The sequence below is a fragment of the Podarcis melisellensis genome (assembly GCF_964234715.1).
Source record: "Podarcis melisellensis genome assembly, chromosome: 14".
Taxonomy (NCBI): domain Eukaryota; kingdom Metazoa; phylum Chordata; class Lepidosauria; order Squamata; family Lacertidae; genus Podarcis; species Podarcis melisellensis.
Window position 1 is genome coordinate 19348029 of NC_138546.1, and position 16438 is coordinate 19364466.

Genomic DNA, 16438 nt, shown 5'->3' on the forward strand with positions numbered 1-16438 from the left:
ATGTGCTTCTTTGCTTAAGGATTGTGGCCATAATTGCACTACAAACACTTACTCCTACTCATTTATCTGCATCAAGCTGCCATTTAAGGCACGACAGCAGGGTGGGTCAGTTGGCAGCCTTGGCTTGGGATGAATGTGGAAAGGCTGATTTTGTTTTGTTTTGTTTGCTACATTTTAGTGCCAGGAATATTACGCCTTTGCTGAGGACATTTCAGCACCTGGGATAGCAGCAAACCTTTTTTAAAAATAAAATACAAACGAACCAGAAGCCATATTTGGGTTTTTTACAATGGTTTGATGAAGGGCTAGAGTTCAGTGTCAGAACACATGCTTTGCATGCAGAAAACCCCAAGTGCAATCTCCATCATCTCAGGACAGGGCAAGACCCCTATCCCAAATCCTGGAAAGCTGCTAGACAATACTGCACTAGATGGGCCAGATTCAGTTGCTGGAAACTGCAGGTGGCCAGAGTGCTGTTGCACTCAGGTGCTACTTGTGGGTTTCCAATTGGCAACTGCTTAGTTCCTGTGAGAACAGGATTCAGCAGGCTTGTCTTCCATTCTTAGGGCAGCTTCCTATATCACTCTGCCTGGTGTGTGATGGGAAGGCCCAGCGGTTACATCCTGGGCTGTGCCCAAGTCCAAGTTCTGAGCCTGAATCCTCACATTAGATTTGTGCAGGTAGAAGAAGACTACCCTCTGCCAGCTGCAGACTGCTCAGCATGACATCTTATGTTCTTCTGTGCCATTTAGCAGCCAACGACTTAGAGACATCCCCCTCCCACCCCACTCACAAAGTTTTTATGGCCAGTTTCCTTTGTATCAATTTCCAAACGTTTATGAAAATTACAATCTTCAATAACCATTTTCCTAAAGATGAGCCGTTGAGCTAGACAAAAGCTGCAAACATTATGCAGATGGCTGCAAATGGGTTTCTGCCTCACTGCAGAGTCTTTCTTTTTGCAAATGGTTTGGAGGAAATGGAATGGAATTCTTGTGTGTGTGTGCAAGTTGTGAATGTATTCAGAGACAATTCCAGGGGTGTCCTTTTGCCTCCCCTGCTGCTTCCTCTTCTGTTGGTGGGATGAATATGAAACTCTGGCTGAGAGGTTGCAATTATAGCATTGTTAGGAAGTGCTGAGCAAGACATTAGCTGGTCACTTGGATTGGGTTCCGTCATTTTTCACAGAAACACAAAGAAGTTCAAAATGATCAAAACTATTAGCATCTTCCTTGCACCAACTGAGTTCCCTTCAGAGAAGGCTGCACATCAGATGTAAAACTTTGGACAATAGTCTACCTGAAATTGGTCCTTATGTGAGAGATGAGAGGAGCAAAAGTCTAGGCTCAAAGCCTCTTCAGCAATGAAGCCTATTGGGTAGCCTTTAATTAATCAACAAAACAATTGATTTAATTCGAGTTATCTCTTGGGTGTAGAATGGGTTATAGCCATTTCCCCAAAGGCAAATGTTTTTGTCCACAAGACTAGATGGATGGAGGAGGAAATGGACCGAGTGTGCATTTAAAGACAAACTTAACTACGGTAATTCATGCCTTCCAGAACGAAGAGGCAAACTGAAATGCAGCAGTCTTATGCAAATTGCTCTTCTCTGAATTTTGTGATGCAGTTCTCCAGCCAAAAATGCATGTGTGCATTTATATTAGTGAAAAGAACATGCAATTTGAAAATTGCTTGGAAATTGTAGGCAAAATTGCATACAAACATGTCTATAGAAGGAGAAATTTGCACTAAACTGCCGATGAATCTTCATGAGAGTTTTTAAAAATAAAACTGTTGAATCGCAGTGGATCCAACTTAGTTCATTTTTGTCAAAGACAGGAATGGGGAGCTTAAGCAATTGATGTTTAATTGTTTTTAAATGATTGTTCCCCTTCCTGTGTTTTTAGCTGTTTAGTTATTTTATCTGCAAGCGGCCTTGTATTCCCTGCCAGGGGAAAAAAGATGGTGAATAAATATATAATATAATAATAATGATTAGTATCACTTGTTAGTTGCTTGTTTCTCAAAGGTCTCCAAGTAACTTACAACACATTGAAAAACATTGATTTAAAGACAATATACCATCAAACCTGAACAACTCATAGGAACCTTGGGCAGCATACTAGTAACAAAAGCGTCATCATCTCAGGTCACACAACAAAAAAACCACCCTGGATGTGCCTAATTCCCTCCCTCTGTATGTCCAGCAAGGATTATTCTGTTCGTCTTCATGTTTGTTGGTCACTCTTTCCTGCTCTTCCACAAAACCAGGAAGTCTATAGCGCAATGGCTGCCAAGCTCTCCATCATCTTCTTTGCCATGCTGGTGATGAAGTGAATGTGGTCAACCACACAGTCTGTGACGGTTTTCCAGCTGTGTTTTGATCTGCTGCTCTTGCCAAATGTAAGGACTTCTTGGCTTTGTCATTACAATACTTTCTGCCATGGGAAAGGCAGTCTTGAAATCTCTCCAGCTCTTGGGTAACGATGGCCTGGGCCCTGGGAGCACAGCGGTGCTCAGTGCATTGATGCCCCTGCAGCTTTGGAGGTATTGCAGTTCTCTCAGCAGGTAGCTGCCCTGGCTGCTGCACAAATCATGATAGCTGGTACACTTTTAGGTAGGGAAGTGATGCTTTATTGAAGCTGATTAATGGTATAGGCCCAGAAGAGGCAGAGAAGTCCAGGATCTCTTACAAGTCTATACTGGCTGACAATGGCTCATGAAGGAGACTCTCCCAGTCCTACATGGAAATGCCAAATATTTAATTTGGGACCTTCTACATTCAAGGCAGATTACACCCCTTCCCATTGGCTACCACATGTCAGTGGGAGGACTTATTCATTTTCCTCCTCTTACATTCATATTCCACCTTCAGTCCCTCATGGTACCTGAGGTGGCATACAAAGGTGGTTCTAGGCAGTTCCCCATCTAGACCAGACCCACCGAGAATTGTTCATCCAAAACTGAGTCAGAGTTTCTTAGAAACTAATTATCAGACTTGTGTGTGTGATAGAGTCAGTCACGGAGAGAGAAAAATCCTATTTTTTATTGAATGCCTCCTGAACCTCTCGAGAATGCTAATCCTTCCATGGACAATATTAAATGAAATGTTAGCCCCCCTGCCCTGCAAAAAAACCAACCCACCAGGAGTGCCAGCTTGGCCTCACGACTGTGGGTGCCTGGGACCATGGATTCCATACAGTGTGCGTGGCCATGACACTGAAATTTGTGGGTGCCTGGCCCCTTCATGGGGAATTTTGTGGGTGCTCAAGCACCCAGGGTCCCAGGGAGTTGGGACCCATGCAACCAACACACAAATAGTGTAGAAAATTTTGGGAGGCTACTTTTGTTCAGCCCCGAAACAACCCACACATGCTTTTATTGTGCATGCAAGACAGCATATATTTTTTTATTTCCACCCCTCTCCTAGCAAGGTGTGCATTTGAAATAAAAACTTACTAGTTTCCGTTTTTCTATTGCAGACTGGATGTTTTTTTTAAAAACGATAACGGGTGCAAAGTTCCTTTGGTAGTGAAACATAGGAGCTGCATTGCTAACTCACCTTGTGAATTAGGCCCAGAGTGAGGTGACTAAGTTGATAGTCCAGAGAGAAAATGATGCCCCTACCCCTTGGTCAGCTGAGTAACTGTAAACAGAATTAACTCTCTGGTTGCTAAATCCCTGCTGTTGCACTTCTAACAGACAGAAGACAGAGCACTACAGGCTTTTGGCAAAAAGTGGGGCCTTGAATGACATCCCCACCCCCCCCCCGGAAATCTAGCTGCCACTACTTCAAGATCATAGCTGTGAATGCTCCAGCTTGTGATACCATCCCCTGATTAGATTTTAAATTATTGATTCAAGCTTTTCATTCCAGAGCTGCCCTCCCTCTCAGCTTGACCACACCCTTCCTTGCCTTGAGTTTCTGTAATAGATATAAATTGCCATAGCTGATCATTGCCTGCATTTTTATTATCTTGTTTTACTAGTTGGGATATACTGTACATTCAATGCTAACAGGGTTACACTGTTTCCAGTGAATGTCCTTTTGGTCTTTTTCAAAATTAAACATCTTAATCACAAAAAGTGTAATTTGATTTTGATATGTATGATTCATAGCTATCACCAAACAGCAATTAGATTAAGCCATGGTGAGTTGGACAGTAATGAAATTGACCATATGTGTTTTTATCGATTTAGGTTCATTGGTGAAATCTATTTTGCAATGCTGAACAGATTTTGATTTACACACACACACACACACACACACACACACACACACACACACACACAGTATTTTAACAACAAGGAAACACTCATTTTTCCTCTCAGACAGGCTGCACTATGCTTCACTCTGAAAGTCACTAGGGCTGGGCTGGGCTATAACTGGCTTTCAATATTATGATATATCAAACATCATGATATATCAATATATCACGATATCTGAAATAAGGAAGGAACCACACAGAAGTGAACAAGACAATGTCCTGGCAACTGCTACTACTTAAGGGTCTAAAATGGAAAAATGATGATATCATCAATCACCTCATGGTCACTTTCAGAAGCAGGCAAGCAAAAATGAGATTTTTGGTTTTAGGCTTGGCTACCAAATGGTATTCAGGACAATCCAAAGTACAGTGATGAGTCAGAGTGAATACTATGGGTTGTGTGTGCTGCTGGATGTCACAGTTTTAGGTTTCTCAGGTGAACTGTAGACAAGTCCTATGAGCCTGAAGGTTCTTGTTTCAATCATGAAGCTAATGCTTAACTTTGTGTTGGGCTATTAGGCTTAGCTTTGCTTAATTAAGGTTTGTGAAGCATCTTGCTTCTCTGATGAAGGGCATGCTGCTAGCAAGAAGGATTTTTAAAAAAATAAAACAGGCAAGTTCCTTGTCCAATCTCTTGTCAGATATGGAGGTTGACTTTGAGGGTCATGTTAAATATAACTTTGCCTGATAGTAACCATCAATAAGCTTTCAAGTGAGTGAAAGCATCCCTTGCATTTCTTTGATGATGTCCAGCAGAATGCTCATTTCCTGTTGGTAAATGTGGCAGCAAAGTTCCCTAAAGATCTCTGGGGGAGTTTGAGGGAACAGGGAGTTTTGCACATACACAGCCCAAAAATTATTCTGTGGCTCAGATTGAATAGAGAGAAAACATTGGGGGAGGGAGAGCAAATGCAGTTATGTGCAGAGAGTGGGGGAATAGGATGCATGTGTTCTGATGCCTGTAAAGTTTGTACCACTGGCTGCTTTATATGGGCTTTTAGAGAATTACACAAATCATATTTACATAAATAAATGTCTTTCAAGCCTGATATTTCCCAGATTTGGATTAAAATAATTTACAAAGTACAATATCTCTCCACCATTTGTATTACAGGAGGGGACATTCCTCTTATAGACCAAATCATACAGGCTTGCGAACTCCCACTAATTCAGGACACTTCAGAAGCTATTCCTGTATAGATGGAATACAGTGGTACCTCGGGTTAAGTACCTAATTCGTTCCGGAGGTCCGTTCTTAACCTGAAACTGTTCTTAACCTGAAGTACCACTTTAGCTACTGGGGCCTCCCTCTGCCGCCGTAGCACAATTTCTGTTCTCATCCTGAAGCAAAGTTCTTAACCCGAGGTACTATTTCTGGGTTAGCGGAGTCTGTAACCTGAAGCATATGTAACCCGAGGTACCACTGTATATTCTTTCCATGTTCTGGCCCACACTACTCTGTGATTAGCAAGATTTTTTTTTTAAACTGACGACACCTGTTCTGCAGACACACCACCCTCAATCCAATTAATTTCTACCAACAATGAAGAATGGCACTCCCACATTTGAATGGGGGTGTCTTTGCCATACCCCAACTCTCCCTCAAAGACAGTGCAGGGTGTTTTGTCCTGAGGAAGAAGCTGGGGAGTGATCACGTGGAAAGGGAGAGCCAATCCAGTCAAGGTGGAAGACAGGCTTTATAAATAGGCTCCTCCCCCAAATGGTGCTCTCTTCTCATTGCAGTGGTCTAATAATAATAATAATAATAATAATAATAATAATTTATTATTTGTACCCCGCCCATCTGGCTGGGTTTCCCCAGCCACTCTGGGCGGCTTCCAACAAAGATGAAAGATACACTAAAATGTCACATATTAAAAACTTCCCTGAACAGGGCTGCCTTCAGATGTCTTCTGAATGTCAGGTAGATGTTTATCGCTTTGACATCTGATGAGAGGGCGTTCCACAGGGCGGGCGCCACTACCGAGAAGGCCCTCTGCCTGGTTCCCTGTAACTTGGCCTCTCGCAGTGAGGGAACCGCCAGAAGGCCCTCGGAGCTGGACCTCAGTGTCCGGGCAGAACGATGGGGGAGGAGACGCTCCTTCAGATATACTGGATATCATTTCCTCCCTATATAGTTTGGGGGCTGAGTAAGAATTTTCAGGAGAGCTCCTGCCAACTCCATGCTGATAAGAGCCCTAAATGGCATTTTTTGATCAGCTTAATTGACTTTTACTTCAGGCAGGAAAGAGAAGTTTAAGATCTTGTGGGATAAATAGCTGAGGCATTAGTGGGTTTGGGGAATTCTTAGGTCACCCAGCTCAGGCTTCACTTTGGGGGCCCTTGGAAGGACCCTTTAGGCTTGTCATGCACACCAGGGTAAAAGCCAAACCAGTGGGGCCACAGTATGCTTGTCAGGTTTACACATCCAAGGTTATCATACCAAGGTGGAATAATTCTTTTCCATTCCTTTCAAACCTGTAAACATGCCCAGGACAGGGGACAGAGCTGATCCCTCCTGCCTCAGGGAACTTCCCTGCCTGGACTTTATTTTGATTAGGTGAATTAAATGTAATTTTCTTAATTAAGTGTTGCAGATCCTCAGCGGCTTTATTTTGAATAAATATAGCCTTTTTTCACCACACGTTTGGTTTCCCGAGTCCTTTTTTGTGAGTGGGCTGGCAAAGTCTCAAATTAGCTCCAATCCTCAGTGTAGACCTGTCATTTCATATGCCTCTAAAAGCCATATCCATGTTGACTTTCCCACTACAGGTGTGCCACTGGTTTTTATACTTAGAAGCCTTTTCTTTGCATTAAGCAGCATATAAATAAATCACAATGCAAGTGGAAGGAGAGGATTCAGTGTGCAATCCCAGGTTGTGATCTTCCTGATTTCTGGACCCTGCCTAATTTTACATCTGCAGTCCAGGGAATGGATTTGCTATGTAAGTGTAGAATCTTCTAGTTGGCACAGTGTGGATCTACAAACCCGAAGTAAGCAGCAACTAAACTACATGACAATGAAAATTAGACTGAGGGTAATCAGATTGTTCTTGCTATGCATTTATTGCGGGTCAAATACACAATCAAGTTTGCTTTTTAAACCACAGGGCACACTAAATGAGTGATAATTACGTTTGGATTGCTTAAGTGGGTTTAAAGTGCCATGGCGGAACATCAAATGGCTATGTAGTTACATACCAATAAAGATTTATTGTCATTAAAATGTAGCCCTTGCAAGCCATCTGCCAATGCTTAGGCTCTCTATATAGAGTGATTTCTTTTCCTTTTTGCTTATGTAGCATTTGGTAAATTTATTAGCCTAAAACTTTTTCTGTGCAAATTGCAGAACTGTCCCCTAAACAGCCTCTTTTGATGTGAATTTACGGTATGCCTACTTGACTGTTTTATTTTTATTTTACACCCCCCCCACTATACATTTAAAGCAGTATCATACAACTTTAAATAGTCCTGGCTTTCCTCAAAGAATCCTGAGAACAAACTACAGCTCCTAGAATTCTTTGGGGAATCCATTGAACTTTAAAGTGGCATCACGGTGCTTTAAATGTATGGTGGGAATTTGGCCAGTCTCTGGGTGTTCTGCGTATAGCAGAGATCAGGAATCTTTCTAAGCCAGAGGGCTACATTCCCATCCGGACAACCTCCTGTGGGCCATGTAACAGTGATGGGTGGAGCCAGACACAAAAGTAGGTGGAACATGAAACATATATTTTACCTTTACACAGCAAGATATTTTATACATGCACTCAACATGCTTCCTTTGTCCAGATAAGTAAGAGGCATTGTCATAGTTCGGGGACATGTTTCAGCCAGATGAAACCACTCTAGGAGGGTGCAGAACAGTGCTTGGTGTATCATGGAGAGCAGAGGTGTGGCCAGATGAGGGGGTGTGGCTCAGTGAGAATTCCAAGGGCCAGATAAAGGGGCACTGAGAGCGATTACGTCCATCCACTGTTGGAACCAGTATGCCTCCGTATGTGAATTGCTGGGAAATTCATGGAGACAGAGTCCTGTTGCACTCAGATCCTGGTTGTGCGCTTCTCATATGCATCTGTGAGAAGAGAGTGTTGGACTATTAGCCAAATATTGTAACATAAGATAATTAGAAGTCACTTGAAAGTATCAAATAGGCTTAGGATTAGAATAAGAATAAATTGTAAAGAAATATGGATTTAGATTATTAAGAGAAGAAGATAGTAAATTGAAAGAGTTAATTTTACTAGAAAGATGATTTTGGAGAACTGTTACAAGGTGATAAAATGAAATTCTGTTAGGGGGGATTTGAGGAAGTCAGTTAACAATGAAAGATAAATTGGGTTTTACAAGTAATATGTGTTTATATTTTTGTTTCTTTTTAGTATTGTAATGTGCTTTCTTTTGTGTGTTTTTATGTTATATTTGTTATAAATGTGGAAAACCAATATTTATTTATTTTTTAAAAGAAGAGGAGAGTGTTAGACTAGATGAGCCATTGGCCCTGATCCAGCAGGTTTTTCTTACGTTCTTATGCTTCTTTGACTTCTAGGCTACTCGATAGGTTAAAACTATAAGGACTTAAGAGCCTGCTGGATCAGACCGATGGCTCACCTAGTCCAGCATTCTGTTCTCACAGTGATGTAGTGAGAAACTCGCAAACAGGACCCAAGCACAATAACACTCTACCCTCCTCTGATTTTGAGCACCTGGTACTCAGAAGTATTACTGCCTCCGAACATGGAGGTAGAGCATAGCCATCATAGCTCACAGCCATTTATAGCCGCCTTCACCATGTTTAATACACACATAGAATCATAGAATCATAGAGTTGGAAGAGACCACAAGGGCCATTGAGTCCAACCCCCTGCCAAGCAGGAAACACCATCAGAGCACTCCTGACTCCAAAGAAGGAGACTCCACCACACTCCTTGGCAGCAAATTCCACTGTCGAACAGCTCTTACTGTCAGGAAGTTCTTCCTAATGTTTAGGTGGAATCTTCTTTCTTGTAGTTTGGAACCATTGCTCCGTGTCCGCTTCTCTGGAGCAGCAGAAAACAACCTTTCTCCCTCCTCTATGTGACATCCAGCCACACATATCTGGCTATGCAACTATGGAGCAGCAAGAGCTTTGAGACATCTCTGTAGAACAGCAAAGTAGCAAACAAGAAGGTTTTTTGGGAATAAGTGAATAGGTGGACATGTCCCAGGTGCAGGAACTCCCACCTTTTGGGGATGGACCACCCTAAGCTGTTCAACATTTTTTAGGGGAACCAATTGTAAGATAATAGTCTTGTTTTAGGAATATAAGAAGATACCTTATACCAGGGCAGACCATAAGTCTGTCTGGCTCAGACTTAGACCATCTCCAGTATTTCAGGCAAGGGTCTCTGGCGCTGTGGGTAAAAGCCTCAGCGCCTAGGGCTTGCTGATCGAAAGGTCGGCGGTTCGACCTTTCGATCACGCTGGCCACGTGACCCGGAAGTGTCTCCGGACAGCGCTGGCCCCTGGCCTCTTAAGTGAGATGGGCGCACAACCCCAGAGTCTGTCAAGACTGGCCCGTACGGGCAGGGGTACCTTTACCTTTACCTAGAGACGTCTGGGATTGAACCTAGGACCTTCTGAGGACAAAGCAGTTGCTCTACCACTGAGTGATAGAGAAGGAGAAAAAGTCCTTTATTTGTCTATTTTTCCTTTGCATACCTTCCTTTCTAAACCATTGACAGGATCAGCATTCAGAACCACAACAAATTATGTGTGTGTGTGTTTTGGAGGAAACTTGCCAGGTGGGTTTGGACTTTGTTTCAGTTCATTTTGAAGTGTAACGCAAGGCAACTGCCATGTCACTCACTGGAGGAAGAGTAAAAAACAAGAAGTCATATTTCATGCAGGAACATTTGTTTAATAACACAGTTGAATGTCAGCCGATGCTTTCCGCTGTGATATTGAGCCTGAGAAATGAACAGTAAATCTCAGAGTGGCATTTCTGCATGATAAAGCGAGAATGAGTGTAGGGGAAGAAAGAGAAGAAAATCCCTCTGAGCCATTGCACTTAAAGAGTGGAAGAATTCTCCCCAGAGGCGCGGGCAGTTGCTAACAGGAGAAAAAGGCCTTCTCCCTGGCCTGACATAGCATTGTGTGGGGTTACTCACCAGGAAAATTAATGCAGTTTTTGATAAGTTCAGTCTGCTATCTTGATTCAAATGTCACCCCCCAGAATTCTGTGCTTAGAAATATAGGGGACTTCCTACCAATTCAGACCCTTGGTCCAATCAGCTCAGTATTGTCTACACTGACTGGCAGCTGTTTTCCAGGGTTTCAGACTAGGAATTTTTCCCAGCCCTACTTGGAGATGCCAGGGATTGAACCTGGGGCAGCCTTCTGAATGCAAAACAGGTATTCTGCCATTGAGCTACATTATGCATTTTGTACCACCTTTGACTGACAGGTCTTCCTTTCCTTTTTTTAATCCAGAAAAAGGAAAAAGTCAGAAGCCAAAGTTCTCTCTATCTGTTCACCCCACAGAGAATGTAGTCCATGCCAAGCAGATGCTTGTTTCTAACTGTAGCTCCTCAAAACCAGGATCCCTCTGCAGCATTGATTGTTTTTGCTGTATTTCCAGACTCCCCCCACCGACACAGTTGCATAATGAAAGCCCTGTATTTGTGCTCCTTAATTACTTGGAAAGATAAGAATGTGTGCAGGTAAGTCGACCCCCAAGGCAGCAAGTCAGATTTTTTCGCCCCACCCGCATTTTTGCAAAAGTGCCTACTTAACTACTGGAAGAAAGCCTTTGAGGGGGGGGGAATGAAAACTCTGAGGAAGCCAGCCAGCTGTTTGGAAAATGATGCTTTTTCTCTCCTATCTCTCATAAAGAATAGGAGGAAAAAAGCAATCAGGGTAGGGCTAGAATATCTTTAGAATATTTGCACACTGAAGATCTAATTATGCTAAGTATATAGTGTTTATTTTAATTAATTTGAGAGGATTTCTATATTGCTTCATCATCAAAGCCTCTAAGTGGTGGCTGGTCCATTAGGGAAATAGGGCAGTGCCCCGACCAACCTCTGTGTGCCTTCCACCAGCCCACACCTGACTGCATCTTTACGTTCTGCCAGCTGTCAGCTTCCTCCTCCTCAGTCTCAATTTCGCTCTTGTAGAGCTCAGCAGAGAGTGAGATAGCTGCAAACTAGAATGAGCTGGCTGTGCCTGTTATTGGATCTGGTCTCCCAGTCTTCTGTTAGCCTCTCAGTCTTCCACCCTACTAGCTCCAATGGGCAACACTGGAGCAACTGGGCATGCACAAAACAATACAAAATGCATTCAAAACACAGAGATCAGATGTTAAAAACAACTTGACCTATTTCAGCCCCCCCCAAACAAAATACTAAGTAAAATTATTAAATACATCTAATAAAAAAATACACAAAACAAATTATGCATTAAAATACATGCCAAAATAAAATGACTGCAATGCCTGCTTAAAAACATACGTCCTACTTTTTTAAGGCAGGCATTGAGACCCATACAATGAAGGCAGAGACCTAACATCAATGGCTTTCAATGGGGTTGAAATTGCATAGAAGCTGATAGAAGGCTGCAAAAAAAGAAAATGGCTAGCCCACTGGAGGCTGGCAGAGGAGAGAAAGCGGGTAAGAAAGATAGTTAAGGTCACAAGACCAAGTTCTATAAGGAAAGGCTTAAGGACCTGGGCAAATTTAGCAGATCTGCACAAAATGGGACAGAATGGGCCTATGTCTGAGTGCCAGTGAAATTGAAATGAGATGGAATAAGACTGTCTTCAGCCAGCCCAGGAGGACACCAGTACCCCCTGACTTAGCAGTATGAAGGCCCTGGTTCTCCACTGCTGTGGCCTTGACTCCTTCTCTTACTCATCCACCAGCCTTTCTCCCCATTGGCATTTGCTGTTGGAAACGATGGGAGTTGTAGTTCAACCACCATATAGAAGAGCAGCTTGATGACTTCACGAGGCCAGGTTGGGATTTGAGGAGGGGCTGCATTGTGTGCCCCTCAGGTTGTGAAGCTGAGCCCAGCATCAGCTGCAGCAGTGCTGTGCCTAGAGCAGATATTTCATCTGGCCCCTGTGCCCAGTCAGCCTTCCCACAAGGAGAATTCATTACTGTAAAGTCAGGTTACATCATGTTTGCATTAAATGTTATTTATGGTCCAGTGAAGGGAAAACAAGACGTTTATTACATTCTTGGCTTCGATGCACCCATTTGCTACTTGACTTCCTCCTTTGTACATTATGACACCACACTTTGGTTAAGTGGTCAATTGTTTCCTTGTGCAGTGAATGAAATAAGTTGCTAAGCAAGCCTTTCCCATTAAACAATCACAAGCAAGTCAGGAGCGCGAGAGCACTCTTCCTGCTTGCGGTTCCTAGCAACTGGTATTCAGAGGCATACTGCCTCCCACTTTCTGTTGCCATTTGTCTTTTGTCTTTGTGTATGTGTGTGTGATACATAAATAGCTACCCAATCTCATGCACAGTTATGAGCCTAATGCACAATCCTATGCACAAACATAAGTGTGCATAGGATTTTAGCCTCTCTGCCTCTTTACAATGTATACTTAGAGAGCCACGTGCCCCTGAACAGCAATGCAGTGGTGAGGAATCTAGGCTTGTCAGCACATTCCAATGCTTCTTCCTTCTCTCTGCTAAGTTTGCTCAAAAGGATGTGCAACAAGCTATATATATATATATATATATATATATATTTGCTTTCGTAGATTTTCACGGGTACAGGAATGCAGGTTTTGGTGTCCTCGGGTGTCTTCCCGTGTAAAAGTTGGGGTGTCTAGGCGACGTTTCGACGAGGATGAAGATGACGAGTGAGACCTCGTCGAAACGTCGCCTAGACACCCCAACTTTTACACGGGAAGACACCCGAGGACACCAAAACCTGCATATATATATATATATATATATATATATATATATATATATATATATTCCATATATATATAGAGAGAGTCCATATATATATTCATATATACTGTGTATCTATCACCTAGCTATCTATCTATCATCTATCTATCATCTATCTGTCATCTATCTTCTATGAGGAAAGATTACAGCAGCGCTTTTTAGTTTAGAGAAAAGGCATGTAAGAGTCGACACTATAGAAGCATGTAACATTATGCACAGCATGGACAAAGTGGAAAGAAATTTTTTTTCTACCTCTCTCATAATTGCTAGAACTTGAAGACATCCAATTAAGTTGGAAGATTCAGAGAAGCTAAAAGAAATCCTTCTTCACAAGATACATACTTAAATTACAGAATTCGCTCCCACAAGAGGCAGTGAAGGCCATCAACCTGGATGGCTTTAAAAGAGGATTTGATACATTCATGGAGAATAAAAGGTCATCAATGACTACTAACGCTGATGGCTAAATGTTTTACCTCCACAGTCCGAGGCAGTAATACTTCTGAATACCAGTTGCTGGAAATCCTGGGTGGGAGGCAGTGTGTTTGTGCTCAGGTCCTGCTTGCAGATTTCCCATTGAGGCATCTGCTTGGTCACTGTGAGAATGAGATGCTGAACTAGATGGGCCACTGGCTTGATCCAGCAGAGCTCTTCTTATATTCTCAGAACAAGTCTGCTGTGGCCTTCCAGAGATTTGTTGGGACACAAAGTGTGCATGCGGAATATCATTGGAAATGAAGAGATTGGCTTCATGCATCTTTAACTTCAGATGAAGGATATGCTCAAGCTCTTTAAAGTGCCATGAGCATTCAAGATTCGGCAACAGCTCTGCAGAAATCATTGTTTACATCCATTTTCTTCTTTTCTGCTTGTAGATACGCAAATAAGAATAACAGTTTCAGACATCAAATGCACACAACTCATACCACCACACATGCATTTTCTAGCACATTGTCTTTATATCTAATTGCCGTTTCCCTCATTAGAACTGAAATACTATATAAAATAAATCCCTTATTGCCAACACTTTGGTTGTAAGACAACAGGAGTGATTCATCGTTGTGATTTTGCTGGTGGTTTTGAGGGTGTTCTACTCCTGAATTAAGAAGGAAGGAGGTTTCTGTAGCATCTGGGAATTTTATGCTTGTGCTTCTATTGAAGAACAAAAATGGCATCTATTACTTCGGCTCTGCAGTGTTAATTCAAGGCCTGTCTGAGAGAACAAGTCACTCATGAAAGGTGGATTGGAAAATCCACCATGCTACCTGCAGTGAGATGTGCTGCTGTCCACTGGGTTTTGCTAACGATGCAAGGCTGCGTTTTAAAAGTAGATGCAGTGGAGGCTGGTTCCCTTGAGCAGCCTTGACCTGCTCTCACTCAGCTCCCACCTGCATGCCGTCTTTCTTATTTACAACCAATCCCAGCGATTGCCCTTGCTGTCAGCTTCCCCCTCACCTTCAGTGTTGCCTCTGCAGAGTTCAGCAGGGAATTGGATGGGGGATGAAACTTCAATTAGTTGGCTCTGCCTGTCATTAGTAATGGCACCACCGAATGTTCAGCTCCATGTGTTCTGCCCTACAGTCCCAGTGGGCCCCAGACCCCACTGACAATACCTCTAGAGTAACCCCTAGACTAGACCAACCTCTAGAACACCATATATTCAAATGATATGCAGTGCCATGAAAAATCCTATATTAATGGCTACAGCCCTAGTTTGGAAGGGTTGGGGTATGATAATGATTTAGTCCAGGCAGTGGCGTAGCGTGGGGGGTGCCAGGGGTGCCGGCCGCACCGGGCGCAACATCTGGGGGGGCACGAGTCCAGAGGGAAGGGACAAGTTCCTTCCTCCGCCGGGCTCCCCGCCGCCGCCGCCGCTGCCGCTGCGCTCCACTCACTGCTCACAGGAGGAGCAGCCGCTGCAGCAGCGCCGACGCCGCCACCGACACCTGGCCGGGCACGGGCAGCCTCCGCACCCCGACGCCGCCGCCATCCCCTCGGCCCAGCCACAGGCGGCGGCTGCTTCTGCCGACGGGGAGGGAGGAGAGCTCCGAGGGGCCTCGCCACGCCCTGTGCTCCCCAAAACCCTCCAAGAGGAAGCCGGTGGGCGAGGGTCTCCCGGCGGAATGGGGCGCCACTGGCTCCGGCTCTCAGCGCAAGTCTCAGCCGCAGGGGGGGGCGAGGACGGAGCGCGGCTGGAAGCCCCCGGACCTGGCCGGGAGGAGGAGAGGCGCTCGCCAAGCCCGGATCTGGAGCGCCTCGGAGCGCGGACTCCACCTACAGCCCAAGGAGAAGAGGGGGCGGGGAGGCGCCCGAGGGGAGGGGGCTTCGGCTGCCTCGGCTCGCGGGGGCTCCGCAAATAATAAATTTAATAAATTCCTGCTGAGCCTTAAGGGGGGTCCTTGGCTCCTTCGCTCGCCCCCAGCCCCAGTGGCGTAGCGTGGGGGGGTGCAGGAGGGCCGGCCGCAACATGGGGGGGGCGCGCTCGCACTCGAGTGCTAAAATCCACGGGTTAGGGGGCGCAAATTACTTGCCTTGCCCCGGGTGCTGACAACCCACACTACGCCACTGAGTCCAGGCAAGGGAACCTCAGGCCCAGGGACCAAATGTGGCCCTCTAGCCTCTTTATCTGGCCCTTGGAACTTTCCCCAGGTTTCCCCAGTCCAGTTTCATACTCTCCTCAAGTGTTTTAGCCCAGCTGGAATGCATGCGTAATCTCTGATAATACTATTTGCTTGCCTGGATTTAGGATAGAGAGGGTTGTGTGAGTGTGTATAAACTAGCGTATTGTTCAAAGATAAATTCACCTTTGTTGCTCTGCTCCCTTTTGCCCCTGATCTCACCTACCATTGACTTCCTCCGAAAGGTTGCCCAGAAGGAAGCATGGCCCTCAGGCTGAAAAATGCTTCCCACCTCTGTTTTAGACAATATAATCCCCTCTACTCTTTTGAGATACTGTGCATTTTTAAAAAATGTTATGGCTGATTTTTGATACCACACACACACACACACACACACTTGAGAGTTTTTATTCTGTTGCTGGCTTGTTCTTACATCTTTTGGTTAACTGCATTTTTTAAAAAGTATGTGTATATGTGCACACATACACATGCTTAATAGTGATTCTAACTCACTCTAAGAACTTGGTTATTTCATGGTGGAGAAATACTGTTCAATAAAAAGAAAATCAAAGACAATGATAAGGATTCTCAAGGTGCCCAACAAT

The 16438-nt window shown here is 44.1% G+C and overlaps 1 protein-coding gene across 17 annotated transcripts in view; it reads left to right on the plus strand.

Annotated features, from left to right (window-relative positions):
- Positions 1 to 16438, plus strand: part of RBFOX1 (RNA binding fox-1 homolog 1) — a 1444762-nt gene that overhangs the window by 14680 nt on the left and 1413644 nt on the right. The gene's annotated exons all lie outside the window — the stretch shown is intronic.